Source organism: Carcharhinus amblyrhynchos, chromosome 3, assembly GCF_965287045.1.
Source record: "Carcharhinus amblyrhynchos chromosome 3, sCarAmb.v2.hapA, whole genome shotgun sequence".
Lineage (NCBI taxonomy): Eukaryota > Metazoa > Chordata > Chondrichthyes > Carcharhiniformes > Carcharhinidae > Carcharhinus > Carcharhinus amblyrhynchos.
Window position 1 is genome coordinate 24443618 of NC_137326.1, and position 17157 is coordinate 24460774.

Consider the following 17157-nt stretch of genomic DNA (forward strand, 5'->3'; position numbering starts at 1 on the left):
ACTGAATGTTGGGTGAGTTGGTTTGGGAGAAGGCATTGCTGTTTGGACAGTCTTATCACTGGATTTGTAAGATCACACAAAGGCAGTACTGTCAACACTTTGAGGTTCCTGCTGTAGGTTATCCAAGGAGTATGGGGATCACTGTTGCCCACTAAACCATGACATAGGCTTCAGGTGTGAGATCTTGGTCCTCCAATGCTTTTTTCCACAGTCAGCTGACACATTGGAGACAATGGTTAATTTCATCGACATTCAGGGTGATGTTGCCCTAAAATGGTCCACATTTTCCAGGACCTCTCTGTTAATCTTATTCAGTGGAGAACAGGGATTGTGCACTGGGGGTTGGTTGAAAGAGGACCTTAGTTTTCTGGGTGTTTAGTGAAAGGTTCATTTTCCTATATGCTTTGGAGAAGGAGGGGGCAATGACCTGGAACTCAGTTTCTGAGTGAGTGCACACACAAGTATCATCGGATTCTGAAAATCAATGACTGAGGCTGAAGTGACTCAGGTTTCTGCTTAAAGGTGGCGTGGGCTGAATAGGTTTCTGTCTGTTCTGTAAATTACCTTCAAACCTGTGGGTAGTTTTCTACCACTCATCAAGACTCATACATGGTTAAAGATCACTTGAGGGAAATGCCTGAGAGTTCCCAGTACCCTGTCAATAGTACTCCAAAAGTGAGTCAACACTTTAAGGAGGGTAGGAGGAAAGGAAACCAGCAAGACTTTAGGGCAAATTGTTTCCTGCTGAGGTGAAAAGATACTTTTTTAATGCTGGCGAGATGGGATAAATCTGCCAATCTTCTCCATTCACTGGCACTGTTCTTCCAAAGTTTACCAGATCTTTACATATATATTAAAAAACTTACCTTCGAGCATGTTGAGTCAGCCTGGCAGTGTCATAATTTTTTGATGCAACAGGATTGATGGATACTCATGTTTTGACACAGCAGAACACAGTAACAGGCATTGGTAAGTCTGGGGGAGACAGCATCTAGGTGCCAATGGTAAAGTATAATGTGCTGTCTTATTCCAGGTCTACGCAGTTGTTGAACAGAAAAATGTGATAAAAGCCATGTTTATAAACATGGACCCATCAAACAAATCTGAACAAGAACCCCAAGTTATGGATTCAAACACGATTTGCAATTACAACTTCTGTTGCAAGAGCAATGAAGAAAAGTTAATACTATAACTGCAATTAGTGGGTTGGCTTTGAACTTTGATTTGCTTATACTCTGTAATTTTCTCTTCAACCACACAATTGAGCATTGTTTTTTTTCCCACTGTTTCAAAGAAAATGTTAATTCAGCAACTTCATTTATTAAAAAAAGTTACATGTGAAGACATCCCATCTTCCGTGGGGAACTTTGATGAAAACAGTACTTTCTGAATAACTAGAGAAAATGTCTTTTGTGTTAAATTAAAAATAATATGGTAACAAACCTTTCAATTGAAATGAGCAGTTTTAGCCCAAAAAAAGGCTCCAGGTGTTGTAAACTCTCCTTAACTCTAAATTCTAGCACAACAAAATAATTTAAATTGCTCGGTTGGCACCACATTGACAAACATCCACTCCCTTCACCACCAATGCTCAGTAGCAGCAGTGTGTGCTATCGAAAAGATGCACTGCAGAAATTCACCAGACATCCTCCGACAGCACCTTCCAAACCCACGGCCACTTTCATCTAGAAGGACAAGGGCAGCAGATACATTGGAACATCACCACCTGCAAAATCCCCCCCCCATGCCACTCACCATCCTGATTTGGAAATAAATCACCGTTCCTTCGGCGTCAAAATCCTGGAGTTCCCTCCCTAATGGCATTGTGGTTCAACACATAGCACGTAGATTGCAATGTTTCAAGAAGGCAGCTCACCACCCCTTTCTCAAAGGCGGTATGGTGGCACAGTGGTTAGCACTGCTGCCTCACAGTGCCAGGGACCTGGGTTCAATTCCCAGCTTGGGTCACTGTCTGTGTGGGGTTTACACATTCTCCCCATGTTTGCATCGGTTTCCCCCAAGTACTCTGGTTTCCCTCTCACTGTTCAAAGATGTGTAGGTTAGGTGCATTTGGCCATATTAAATTACCCCTGGGATAAACAGATTAGTGGGCTAAATATGTGAGGTTACGGAGATAGGGCCTGGGTGAGATTGTTGCTGGTGCAGACTCGATGGGCTGAATGGCCTCCTTCTACATATAGGGTTTCTATGGTTTTTAACTCGGCATGAGCAATAAATACTGTCCAGGCATCGATGTCCATGTCCCATGAATGAATATAAAAAAGTTGATTGAGCTAGGTTAATCAATGGTATCTGTATTTACCTGAGATTTTGCCCTATCTATACAAGCAGGCATAATGTCACAGATAAAATTCACAAGAGGTTTCTCTCTTTTCTGAAATAGAAAGTATAAAGATTATTATATAATTTCACAAGTACATCTTCAGAAGATGCGATATATGTCAGTTTGGATCCATCCCTGATTGGGGAGAATATATCTACTAAACTTCATAGATTTTCCTGGGGATCCCTGCCTGACTTCAGGTAACACAAAGGTAGCATCATAGTGGAACTGAAGCAAAACCTTCTTGTTTCAGAAAATGGCTGTCAGAGTTTCTCTTTACCTATAGCCACAGATCTCTGTGCTCACCCATTGGGGAAAGTACATCGGCATGGAAGTTATGTTGAATCTTTATAAAACTGGGGTTCGATTTTATGAAGTCTGCCTCAGCTCTAATTAATGTGCAAGGACATTAGCAGGAGTTTCAAGTAACTTCTTACAGTTCATGAAATAACTTTTTCACACGTCACAGCTGTGTATCACTGTGCACTTTTCAAATCAGCTTATTTAAGACAGTTGTGAGTTACATAAGGCATTCACTTTAGGGATCTTTCTATTCAACTGTAGTAGTGTCCAATTTTACGTGACTTAAAGTAGGAAGAGGTGCCTGTTGTAACATGTCTATCTTCCAATGATTTCCTTTAACTTCTACCCAATGCCAACTTCAAGAAACAATGTACCAATGTATAATGTTGGCACTGATGGTATTTGTGTCCCATGGATAGAAATATTCTTCATTCACACTGGAAACATTAAAGTCTAAACGTGATTGTCAACATCTATTGCACGCTGAGGTAGTTGTTAAGTACTGTACAAAATCTAAAGAGCAAAATTAATTTGAGGGTAGTTTGGTGAAATACCATTCTTCCGATGGTGAAGTAATTGATGAGGGTATACTAGTTTAGCAGTAAGGACCTTCCATCCACAAAAGGTTAAATTCAAGGTTTATTTTTGTGTCACAAATAGGCTTACATTAACACTGCAATAACATTACTGTGAAAATCTCCTAGTCACTATACACCGGCGCCTGTTCAGGGATACTGAGGGAGAATTTAGCATGGCCAATGCACCAAACCAACACATCTTTCGGACTGTGGGAGGAAACTGGGGCACGTGGATGGGAACCACACAGATAAAGGGGGAACGTATAGACTGCGCGCAGACACCTACCAACCATCTCTAAGGTCATGTACCAACCAAGTCAAGAACAACCTCTTCTCTACTGCCATCAGACTTTAGAATGGACCTTCCTCATATTAAGCTGATCTTTCTCTACATCCTAGCTATGACTAACATTACATTCTGCACTGTCTCCTTTCCTTCTCTATGAACAGTATCCTTTGTCGGTTTAGCGCACAAGAAGTATTACTTTTCCCTGTATACTTACACATGTGACAATTATGAATCAAATCAAAGACAGTGACCCAAGCCAGGACCGGATGGAATGCATCCGAGGGTTCTGAAAGAAATGGCGGAGGTGATAGTGGATGCCTTGGTGGTTATTTTCCAGACGTCGCTGGATTCCGGGGAAGTGCCGGAAGATTGGAAAACGGCTAATGTTACGCCGTTGTTTAAGAAGGGTGCCAGGCAAAAGGCAGGGAATTATAGGCCGGTTAGTTTAATGTCGGTTGTAGGTAAAATGTTAGAATCCGTCATCAAGGAGGAAATAGCGAGGCATCTTGAGAGAAAGTGCTTGATAGAGCAGACGCAGCACGATTTCGTTAAAGGGAAGTCGTGTCTGACAAATTCACTGGAGTTCTATGAGGATGTGTCTAAGGCGGTGGTTAGAGGAGAGCCGGTGGATGTGGTCTTTCTAGATTTTCAGAAGGCGTTTGACAAGGTACCTCACAAGAGGTTATTGCAGAAGGTCAGGGGACATGGTGTTGGGGGTAGGGTGTTAGCGTGGATAGAGGATTGGTTGTCAAATAGGAGGCAGAGAGTGGGGGTCAATGGGTGCTATTCGGATTGGTGGATGGTGACTAGTGGAGTGCCCCAGGGGTCGGTGCTGGGGCCTCAGCTATTTACCATTTATATAGATGATCTGGAGGAGGGAACCAAGTGTAGGGTGTCGAAATTTGCTGATGACACCAAGATTGGTGGAACGGCAAATTGAGCGGGGGGTGTGGAGAGTCTGCAGAAGGATCTAGATAAGCTGGGCGAATGGGCCAGGAAATGGCAAATGGAATTTAATGTTGGCAAGTGCGAGGTGGTCCACTTTGGTAGGAAGAATGGTAGGAAGGACTATTACTTAAGTGGCGAAAAACTGCAGGAGGTGACGGTGCAGAGGGACCTCGGGGTCCTTGTGCATGAGTCGCAAAAACCCAGCTTGCAGGTGCAGCAGGTGGTCAGGAAGGCGAATGGGATGCTGGCCTTCATAGCAAGGGGGATTGAATATAAAAGTAGGGAGGTCTTGCTGCAGCTGTATAGGGCATTGGTGAGGCTGCAGCTGGAGTACTGTGTGCAGTTTTGGGCGCCGTACTTACGCAAGGATATTTTGGCCTTGGAGGGAGTGCAGAGGAGGTTTACTAGGCTGATGCCGGAGTTGAGGGGGTTGAGCTATGAGGAGAGGCTGAATAAATTAGGCTTGTACTCGTTAGAGTTTAGAAGAATGAGGGAAGATCTCATTGAGACGTATAAGATGATGAATGGGATGGATAGGATAGAGGTGGAGAGACTCTTCCCGCTCAGAAAGGATAGTAGGACTAGGGGACACAGCCTCAAGATAAAGGGGGGGCGGTTTAGAACGGAGTTGAGGAGGAACTTCTTCACTCAAAGGATGATGAATCTCTGGAATTCTCTGCCCGTTGAAGTGGTGGAGGCTACCTCGCTAAATATTTTTAAGACGCGGGTTGATGGGTTTTTGATAAGCGAGGGGATTAAGGGTTATGGGGAGAGGGCGGGAATGTGGAACTGAGCCACGACAGATCAGCCATGATCTTATTGAATGGCGGGGCAGGCTCGAAGGGCTAGATGGCCTACTCCTGCTCCTATTTCTTATGTTCTTATGTTATTAAACCCAGGTTCCTAGTTCTGTGAGGCAGCATTGCTAGCCACTATGCCAACACACCACCCCCTAAGAGGGCAAAAAGCAGCAGGACATCAAATCCTTAATCATGGCAAAGGTTGAGGAGTTGGACTTAGGCATTTTAGACTAGACAGGACATTAAAAATAACTGTTTCCATTAGAAAAAGGGTACGCTATCTGTAGAATTTATACTGCATTGAAAAAGCCTTTGTAGTGTTCACACCTAAACAATATTCATAGCTGCAATATCATTTCACATCCTTTCGGGAAAGGGCGTTCACAGACCTCAGAAGATCCCTCCCATTAACCTCCCTTAATCAGATAATTAGTACCTTAATTTCATTCCAGACTGGGTTTTGTTTTCTTAACTATATCCTTCATGGAAGAAACTAGATAGCCCAAAACAGAGTGTTGTCTTTCACTGAGTCAGACTCATGTTATTAAAATCTTTCTTTTCTTTTGACTTTTGACCCGTGTAAATGCTGTAGGAGAAATATAGTAGTGAGAAAATTTCATCGTTCTTAATGAAACATTTTCATTATTGACCATAATATGATACACATAGAAAAGTGTTACAATTTCAGTTGATGTTATAATTGGATGGAAAGATCCCAGAGTGGAGCCTAACACAAAAGACCATAACTTTTACTTTTTTTAAAAAACATGGAGAAACAGTCACAAGACCATTAAAAACTTTTAACAGCAAGAAAAAAAATCATTTATTAAACATGAAATAAATTGGATGATGATACAATACCCCTTTACTCCTCATTTAGTTTAACAATTACACACAAGTTTTAAGATTAACACAGATGACAAAGTACATTTGAAATTACAGTGGTCTCATTAACACGTGAAGTCCAATCTTAAAGCACACAGATTGTCTGTGGTCAAACACACACTCCGCTTTGAACCCAAAGTAGTGCCTGTGGATTTCTCCTCAGAATCCAACCCTATGATTATCGCATGAGGGTTTTCAAACTCCACTTTCAAAATCACGCTTTAAAATCGTCTCTCACAATAATGTTTTCCCTTAACGTATTGCATTCCAAAATCCAGGCCAGGTTTTCCAAATGACACTTTTAAATAATTTTAAATAACCCCAATTTTAACAGTGAATCCAGTACATGACTTTACACCAAACCCTTTAAGGATGCCTTTGTCTTCACTGCTATGCCAACTTTCACAATTGAGCTAACTCTTAATTCCCATGTTGTATTAATATGACATCAAATGTTTCATTTACCTCTGGAGTCTGCTGTCTTACTTTAACTCTGGTTACTATAATTGTCTCTTTAACTCAGGACACTCTGTTTACACTTCCTTGAATTCTTCTGAATGCCTTGGTCTATGTTCACTTAATTCCAGTCGTCTCAAGAAATGCTTTCTGTCTCAGTTCCCCAGTTATCTGGACAGGAACTGGTATTGTAAGAAATCTGCCTCTTTGCAGCCCCCACCCTGTCCAGTCTTTCTTCTGGCATGATTGAGAGGTGTTCACTTCCTGATGTCCTGTCTCCAAATGCAACCAGCTAAAACTAAAACATAAAAGCTTTTTTTTAATCCTTATAAGTGTCTCTAGTTGCTAAGCAACCCGTGCTAGTCCTTCACGCTGCAACACTCTTTAAGCATAATAGAATCACAGTAGGAATTGAAAACAGCCCACACACAAACACCTCTGTCCAGCGTGAAGCTAACTCCAGGTTTTACCCTTCCAGGCACAGAGACATGAAATTAAACCCATATAAAACTATACCTTATTTCTAATGCTTTCCAATACCAATATAAATCACTTAAAATTATCTCCATTTTCTGAAAAAAGGGCAATGATTTTGGTTGGGATAGGTAGTGACAAAATTCTCTTCTCAAGCCATTGGCAATATTTGTAACTTGGGGAGACATTAACCTTCAAAAACTGTGAGCTCAGGCTCACTCCGAAGTTTGAACTGATTTCTCAGTGCTGTAAAGTTTATTTATTAGTGTCACAAACAGGCTTACATTAACACTGCAATGAAAATCCCCTATTCACCTCTCCGGCACCTGTTCAGGTATACTGAGAGAGAATTTAGCATGGTCACCTAACCAGCTTTCTGACTGAGGGAGGAAACCGGAGCACATTGAGGAAACCTACGCAGACAAGTGGAGAATTTAAAGCTCCACACAGACAGTGACTGAAGCTGAGAATTGAACTCAGGTCCCTGGCGCTGTGAGGCAGCAGTGCTAACCACTATGCCACTATGCCACCCCTGCCACAGTACTGAGGGCATGCTGCTTCATCAGCAATGGTGTCTTTCAGATCATAAATTAACTGAGGGAAAAAAATCAGAGGCATAACTTACATTTTCAAATCCACAATCATATGTGTCCTTTATTAATAGTCAGAAAATCTTTACTGACCCATTCTGAAGCCCACTTTTATATCGATCATAATTGCTACCAAGTCCATAAGAAGGGAAGGAATTAAAGTCATATCTTTTCTTATGTCTGTCCTTTCTCCAGGATTTATTCAGTTTGTCTAACTATATCAACTGTCTAACATTTTTCAAATACTTTCAACTTTGGGTTCCCATCTTCTGTATAATCATGTCCTGCATTCCTTTCCTGCCCATTCTTTGCCTTTTTGTATTAACCTTGCCTCAAAATCCAGATTATCAAACATGCAACAGTCTGACTAAGACAGAAACTTGTGTAGAATTGTAACTATCTATTCCAATGAATTAACTTTAGTTGTATGTGACATTGTACCTCCTTAAAAAACTTGATGCAGTGATGAGAACATTCTTTTGAATTAATGTTCAGAAATCTCAGATTACACCTCATGGAATCATAGAATCCCTACAGTGCATGAAGGAGACCATTTAGTCCACTGAGTCCACACCAACCACAATCCCACCCAGGCCCCATTCCTGTAACCCCGCATATTTACCCCATACTCCCCTGACAATAGGGTCAATTTAGCATGGCCAATCAACCTAACCTGCGCATCTGTGGACTGTGGGTGGAAACTGGAGCACCTGGAAGAAACCCACAGAGACACGGGGAGAATATACAAACTCCACACAGACAGTGACCTGAATTGAACCTGGGTCCCTGGCGCTGTGAGGCAACAGTGCTCCCCATTGTGCCATCGTGCCGCCCCAAATGTTTCTGCCCGGGTTCGAACAGAGGGCTTTTCACATGTAAGGCGAATGTGATAACCACTACAGAATAACCATTACAGAAATACTGTGATAAAGTAGAATAAGCCCCTTTGGAAGATTATGGTGAAATTAATAATTTGAGGATGTATGTTCACTTGGCATTACTTAACACAAGCTCAGAGTTCATCCCATTGGTGAATATATAAATGAAGATTCATTTATGAATTATGCATTAGTAAATGCTTACTTGTCCTGCGACGGCTGTCTGATATAACTCCAAATAATTAAATTCTCCGCTCTAGCCACTTGTACATTTGGACAGCTTCAGATAGCTAATCAATGGAGGTTGTTTATGCAGCTAAGCAGGAACTATTGAATTATTCAGCTATGGTAACTGAGGAAACTTCTATAAATATTTGATGAGGTCTGCTGCAGTTCTAATTAATGTGCAAAGACATTAGCAGGAGTTTCAAGTAACTTCTTACAGTTCATGAAGTAACTTTTTCACACATTACAGTTGTGTATCACTGTGCACTTTTCAAATCAGCTTATTTAAGACAGTTGTGGGTTACATAAGGCATTCATTTTTGAAATGCAGTGAAATGCTATTTAAACCACCCCTTAATACTCCTGCACCTAATTTGTCTGCATGTATTTAATTGACATTTGAAAAAAAGTGAGGCATATCAACTAGCAAACAGCTGATAGATTCAGTCATGAAGAACAGGATATAGAAAGAAAATTAAGTGTGGGATTAAAGAGGGGGTTCAGGGGAAATGTTTTACACAAAGTAATTGTGATGCTATGGAATACAGAGAGTGGAATCTTCCCCTTTTTTTCCAGTGTGGTGCAGAGAGCGAGAAAAATGACATGAAAGCCATTGGCTCCAATGGTAGCCTTCTCTACCATTTTGTCATGGAAATATTTGAGGGAAGTTGGGGGGAGGTGGTCCTCGTGACATAATACTGGTGATGTGGGCTCTGATTAAAGGTACAAAAAGTTAAAAATAGAACCTCTTCCAACCGAACATCAATCCCCCCCTCCCCAGTAGGCACACTGGTTATCACTGCTGCCTCACAGCTCCAGGAACCCAAGTTCAATTGCCAGTTTGGGTCACTGTCTGTGTGGAATTTGCACATCCTCTCTGTGTCTGCGTGGGTTCCCTCCGGGTGCTCCAGTTTCCTCCCAACGTCCAAAAATGTGCAGATTAGGTTGATTGGCCATAGTAGCAGAGTAAATGTGTAGGATTACGGGGATAGAGTCTAGGTGGGATTGTTGTTGGTGCAAGCCTCAATGGGCCGAATGGCCTCATCCTGTACTGAAGGGATTCTATGATTCTATAAATACTCATCCCCAAAGGGACAGTGCTCAGGGGCAGTGCCAGGGGGCAACAGCCAAACATGACCCTTTCCCACTGAGCAATGTACTCACCTGAACTCCTCTGGCAGGTTCTGATGGCCAGGAGCACACCCTGGGAGAGGTGTGGTGATTCACGTTGGTCTGCCTTCACGCCGATGTGAATATATTCTGTAATTGGTGGAAACTATCATATGTAGAGGCCTGAAAATCACGTGTAAATGTATTCTAATTGGGATCCCAGCCTTACGTCATTGGTATGGGGTGGGGACAAGCGGAGTGGTAAACTTCACAGCGTAAATCATGCTTTCGGTCACTCGTGAGATTTTTTGTTGCTGCCATCAATCCACCCAAAAACCCAGCGAGTGGACTGAACGAATGAAACAGTGAGCGAAATTTTACCATGCTTTTTCAAAGCATCAGGCTCTGACTGAAAGCTGGAGAATACAGTGGCACAGTGGTTCGCACAGCTGCCTCACAGCACCGGGGACCCATGCTCGATTCCCAGCTTGGGTCGCTGTCAGTGTGGAGCTTGCACATTCCCCCCGTGTCTGCGTGGGTTTTCTTTGCGCACTCCAGTTTCCTCCCACAGTCCAAAAGATGTGTAGGTTAGGTGGATTGGCCATGCCAGATTTCCCCTTAGTGTCGGGGGAACCAGTGAGGGTAAATGCACGGGTGTATGGGGTAGAGTCTGGATGGGATTGTGACGAGTGCAGACTCGATGGGCTGAATGGCCTCCTTCTGCACTGTAGGATTCTATGATTCTATGAAAACCAATATGCAATTCACCAACTGCACAGCCAAGCATTTAGTTCAGTTCTTCAGCAGTGTTTACTCAATCATCTGGCAGGGCAGAGCCGAGAAAGCTCGCTCCACTGAAATTGGGGTCCTATCTTTAAAGGGTGTCCCAACCAGCACAGAAACTGTCCCACTCCCCTCTCCCCTCATTTATATGTTGGGACCTCCCTGGCACGCAGGTGTCTACCTGCGCCGGGGGCATTTCCAGATTCTCTTGTATTTTCTGCCCAGGCTGGAAATTGGTCCCTCATTCACTCCCAGTGGAAGTGAAGTCCACATTCTCATCACTGTCCAGGTAGAGAAGTTATTTCTGAATTCCCCAAGGTTCATGTATAGGGTAGTGTATAAATGTGGTTAATATCATTTACCACAGTGCCTCCCCTGTGGTTTGCTTCAGGTGGATAATGCAGAGAACATTTTCAAAGTGATTCCTTTCTTAATCACCACTCCTACATGATAGATGACATTGAACACAATCATCTGTCCACAACTGCACTGATTTCAGTTGGCGATTTTCTTTATGCTCCTCTTCAGATCTGGAAAGAAATTTAGCTGATTCCTGGGATGGCAGGTCTGTCATATGAGGAGAGATGAAGTCAGTTAGGATTATAATCACTGGAGTTTAGAAGAGTGAGAGGGGGTCTCATAGAAACTTATAAAATTCTAACAGGTTTAGACTGGGTAGATTCAGAAAGAATGCATCCAATGGTGGGGGCATCCAGAATAAGGGAACACAGTTTGAGGATAATGGGTAAACCTTTTAGGACTAAGGTGAGGAGAAATTTCTTCACCCAGAGAATGGTGAAGCTGTGGAAATCATTACCACAAAATGTAGTTGAGGTGGCACGGTAGCATGGTGGTGAGCACTGCTGATTCACAGCTCCAGGCACCCGGGTTCAATTCCCAGCTTGGGTCACTGTGTTTGTGGAGTTTGCACATTCTCCTTGTGTCTGCATGGGTTTCCTCTGGGTGCTCAGGTTTCCTCCCACAGTCCAAAAATGTGCAGGTTAGGTTGATTGCCATTCTAAAAATTGCCCCTTAGAATTCTGAGATGCGTAGGTTAGAGGGGTTAACGGGTAAATATGTAGGGAAATGGGGGTAGGGCCTGGGTGGGATTGCGGTCAGTGCAGACTCGATGGGCCGAATGGCCTCCTTCTGCACTGTAGGGTTCTATGACTTCTTCTATGACTTGAAAACATTGTGGGATTTCAATAGAAATTAGATAAAGCCCTTGGAGCCAACTGGATCAAGGGATAAAGGGGAATCAGGATATTAAATTTGATGATCAGCCATGATCAAAATGAATGGAGGAGAAGGCTTGAAGGGCTGAACGTTTACTCCTGATTCTATTTTCTACGTATGTTTCTAGGATTCACAACTAAATATTGCCAGATGTAACATATTTAGGATGGAAAGGGAAGGAAGGTGGGTAGGTGAAGTAACTGTTTGAGTTAAAGATGACACAATGGTGGCAGAAAGAAAGAATACGACTGACGGTAATCCACATGGGTTAAGGCAAAAGAGAAAATATATCACTGTAATGGCGGAAGGAAATTGGAAGAAAAAATGCAAATCCACAAGGTAAGTAGCAGATGGAGAAAATCTTGAAAAACAAAAAAGACAGAAAAGAAATAGGGAAGCTTTAAAAATTAATCATTGGAGTTCAGGAAAAGAAAAGACTAAGGGGGTGATTTTCCCATTCTGCTGTTAATCTCCAAGTGCCAGATATCCGAGACCACGCTGGAAACTGGCAGGAATAGCAGGTAAGTTACCTTAATCTAGTTTTAATTTTATTTTATTGTGATTAATGCACCCGGGACTGAAGTCTCTGGGCCCACGAGCATCTCCCAACCCGCCACTACAGTTTCACTCCGGCAGGGTTCAGACTAGCTCCCCACTTTCGGGGAAGTAGCGGGAGACCCCGCTGGAGTGAATTGGGGGCAATGGGGGCCCCCATGGGGTCAGGCGGTGGGCAGTAGTGCCCGCTGGGCCTGGACGCCCTAGCAGTGCCAGCCTGTACCACCTGGGGGAAAGTGTCCATGCTCAGGGCACAGGGCAGTGGCAAGGGGCGGGGTCTAGGAAGCAGTGCCTTGGGGCGGGGCCTCTGGGACGGGGTCTAGGGAACGATCGGTGGGGGTGGAGGGTTCCGCTGTCTGCTGTCACTCTGCATTGGGATCGTTTGGGGCTGGAGGAAGGCCAGCGAGCGGAGTGGTGTTGGAGGGATGGGCTGCTGGGGGAGACCTGCCTCCCATGGGAGCGGTCTGCTGGGGGGAGATCTGCCGGAGGTTGGGGTGTCTGCTGGGGTTGGGGTTCGGCTGGGGAGGGGATCATCACTGTCACTGCTGGGTGGGGGGTGGGGGGGATGGTGGGCTGAAGATTGGGATGCTCCTGGATGGGGAGGAGGGGCCAGAGCTGGCCCGCGAATGCTCATGGAAGCCACGATCGGGCTGTGGGGGCTGCTGGAGGTACAGCACTGTGAGGGTCCCAGGTTGGGCAGTGGTTGAGCTGGCCAGCTGACAGTTCGGGGCTACTGCACATGCGCAGAGTTCCAGAACAGTCAGCCTCCAGTGTGAACAGGCCCCACCCCCTGAACTTTTAATGATATTCACAATTATGACCTTTGCGTTGCACAGAGTGCGGGGTGTTTGAGTCTGAACTCCCACTGATAAAACAATCGTGATTTACACCAGTTTTCCCATCAATTCAGCACTTAGAACTTTTTTTGGGAGAATCGCCCCTTAAAAGTCAAAAACAATTCAACTAATTGGGTGGCAGCATGAGTGAATAAAGAACTAGAAGCAAATGGTATCCAGGTAAATAGGCATATAAGAAGAATCCTCAAAGATCCTAAAAGAAAGGGCATAAGGGAACTTGGACAATTTTGGAGAGAAGTTGAAAACAATCAAGAAAGCAATGAGAAACTGTGTCATGAAAAGTAAAGAAAAATAGTCATAGAGTCATCGGGTTTACAGCATGGAAACAGGCCCTTCTGCCCAAGTAAATGATACTAGGAAAATGAAAGTAGAGGTTGAACCATTAAAGGGTGAGCAAGATAAATTCACAGATAACAGCAGAGAATTTGCATTAATATTGAATAACTTCTTTGCCTCTGTTTTTACTAACAAAGATAGCAAAATACTTCGCTAGAAAATGAACTTTTTATTCTATTTATTTGTGAGACATGGGCGTTGCTGGCTAGCCAGCATTTATTGCCCAACCCTAGTTGCCCAAGAGCAGTTGAGAGCCGACCACATTGTTGTGGCTCTGGAGTCAAATGTAGGCCAGGCCAGGTAAGGGTGGCAGATTTCCTTCCCTAAAGGATGTTTCTGACAATTGACAATGGTTTCATGATCATCAGTAGTTTCTTAATTCCAGATACTTTTTACTGAATTCAAATTCCACCATCTGCTGTGGGGGGATTTGAACCTGGAATATTAGCTGAGTTTCTTGATGAATAACCTAGCAGTAATAGCACTAGGCCGCTGCCTCAACATCTTCCTAAAGGCAATGTTAATACAGTTGGGGCAGAAGGGGGAGAAGAATTGACAAACCAGTAAAACTAAAAGAGGATAAAATCCCAGGTCAGGGTGGTATGCACCCATGCATATTCAAGAAAACTTAGCAGCAGATATCAGAGGCAATAGTCCATATACATTAAGGTTCCATAGAAGAGGGAATAGTGCCAGAGCACTGACAGATGGTTAATATTGTTCCTCTATAGAAAAATGATATAGAACAAAAGACGGGAAATATAAAATAGTCAGCTTAACTCTAGTGATAGGAAAAATATTGGAATCTATATAATAGAAGAATCAATTAGGGACGAAAAAAATGAACAATTGTCAGTATTGATTGTAAACAGCTAAATCATGCTTAACTAGGGCTGAGCTAATGGAAGAGAAGCCAAGGGTAATGTTATAGATGTCAGGTTGTGGCTCTTTTCTTTTCAAGGGGTGACCTAAAGGAGGTATTTAAAATGATGGAAGATTTTGATAGAGTAGACACGAAGGGCAGAATTTAATTCCTTTCCCCGAGGCAAGTTTGCTGGTGGGGGCATTAAATCAGGCAGGAGGGTGTTATGTTATCCTCTCGCCCTTACCCCAATTAAATCCATGGTGAGAAAGTTTGGGGTTGCCCTTCCTGGCCCATTGCTAATTGAGGCCACTGAAGGGTCTCACCCACCTCCAGGCAGCAGCAGGCACGAAAGCCACAATGCAGGGAGGATGAAGAGCAAACCCTGTTGAGATTTCTTTGCGATTCCAGGGCAGGGAGCCTCATTCAAAGGCATTCAGTGGCTGATAAAGATACCTGGCATTGGATTGAGAGCCCTGCTGAGAGCCACCCCCTCTCATCCTTGTTGGCCATCATTCCTGACTGGCATTTAATACAGTGTACCTTCCTGAAAAGAGGCAAAGCTGGGTTTTCCCCAGCTCACCATCCAGCAAGCAAGACTCCCGTCACCAACATTAAATTCTGCCCAGAGAATATATGTTTCTATTTGTGGAGAAGAACAAAACTAGAACCAAGCACCATATGATAGCTAGCAAGAAAACACAGAGAATTCAGAAATGCCTTTACCCAGAGAGTGGTGAGAATGTGGAACTTGCTCTCACAGGGAGTAGTCAAAGAAAATAGTATAGATGTTGTTAAGGGGAGGATGGATAAGTATAAGACAGAGAAAGGAATAGAGGGTTATGCTGATTGAACATAGTAAGTATGAGCTGGAGTAGACCATATGGGTCCTTGAGTTTGTTCCGCATTCAATCATGGCTAATCGTGTCTTCACTTTCCCAACAATTCTCCATATCCAACGATCCTTTAGAAATAAATAAGTCTGCCTCGAATATGTCCACTGGATGGAGCACCTACAATCCTTGCATATTTCATAGATTCACAGACTCTGAATGAAGACATTTCTCCTCATCTCACTTCTAAATGATCAGTCCTTCCACTGACGCTGTGCCCCCATGTTTACAATTCCCTAACCAGGAGAGATAACCTCTCAGTATCCATCTTGTCAATCATCTTCAGAATCTTGTATGTCTCAATGCGATCACCTCTCATTCTTCTAAACTTCAGAGAACGTAAACCTAATTTACTTGGTCTCTCAACGCAGGATCCTCTCATCTGAGAAAACTTTAGCTATCCATGAACCTTCAAGTTAGATCATTAAGGATGGAGGAAGACTGAAGTGTAACTGCCAGCATCAACTATTTGCTCTGAAGGACATGTTTCTGTGCTCCGTATTCCATATAATTGTATGTATGAAGAGAGGTCTCTTTATGAATGTGGTATTACATTTCTAAAGGTTTAATTTTTTTGTTCTATGTTGCCAAGTGGGGCTTACACAATACATTCATCCTTTCTGCCTCCTCCTCAGATAATTTGTGCTTGTGATAAGTCAAAGGGGGAATGTCCATCAATCCCAAAATAATGTTCCCTCCACCTCCTGAACCTTTCTTCTCGATTCTTAAGGCCTGATCAATAATGTTGTTAATTCCTCATTTGGCAATGTTCATTCTTCAGCCACGTTGATCAATAAATGACTGCCCTATTCTCCACAGTCTCATTCCAGTTGTTTAAAAAGCTCATAATTTCATTTTGTGGCTACTTGCTGGCTTTATTATTTATGCTGCTAAATTAGATGGCTCAATGGATGGAAATTAAAGCAGCCATTTTATTAAGCTTCAATAAACCACAAAATGGATGGTTACATCAGCGAGACCTAATAACTTTTTTAAAAAGCTAGTGTCATGCTCAATTAACCCCCAGTGGACACATTGGGTGGGATTTTACGTCCTCGCTCGAGTGGGGCTCCCACCCGAGGTCAACAGAGATTTTCATTGTCAGACCCTTGCCTGCTCCGATTGTGTGGCAGGCAAGGTGGCAGAGTTCCAGCCTTAAGTCTTAAATTGGCAATCTCTTTTGCACAGTTAGTACAATCTGTTGTTTTAAGATTGTGGTTTACTAAATTTGAATTATTCCTCATACACAGCCAGCTAAATGAATTATCGTTTAGTTCCCGACCTTAAAAGACATTCATAAATTTGGCCTGCATCAGATTAAAGATTGATGCCCAACTTTCTCACTTTGCAAACTTGGATCAAGTCTGCACTCAGTTTTCATTTAAACTTTACCCCAAAATCTCTGTGATTTTGCCTTTGTGGACTGTTCCATAAAGATGTTTACACATTATTGCCGATTTTTTGAAACAGAGGTTGCACCGAATGTTTCAGAAAGAGTCACAAATCATTTCTCAACCTGCATTCTATTTTTTTAATAGGCCATAACCATTTGATCAAGGTTCATAAAAAAATTCCAAACTATAGATATACATAGAGATACACTCTTAAGGAATTCCCATCAAACTAGCCAAGGCTTTACATGTTTTTTTTCCTTCTGCTATGGGATTACTACATTAGCAAGATCATGCCATAGTTCTAGTTCTCCCAGAGCAAAATGTCAACCAAGTAGTAAGATAAAAGGACCTCTGTCAGATT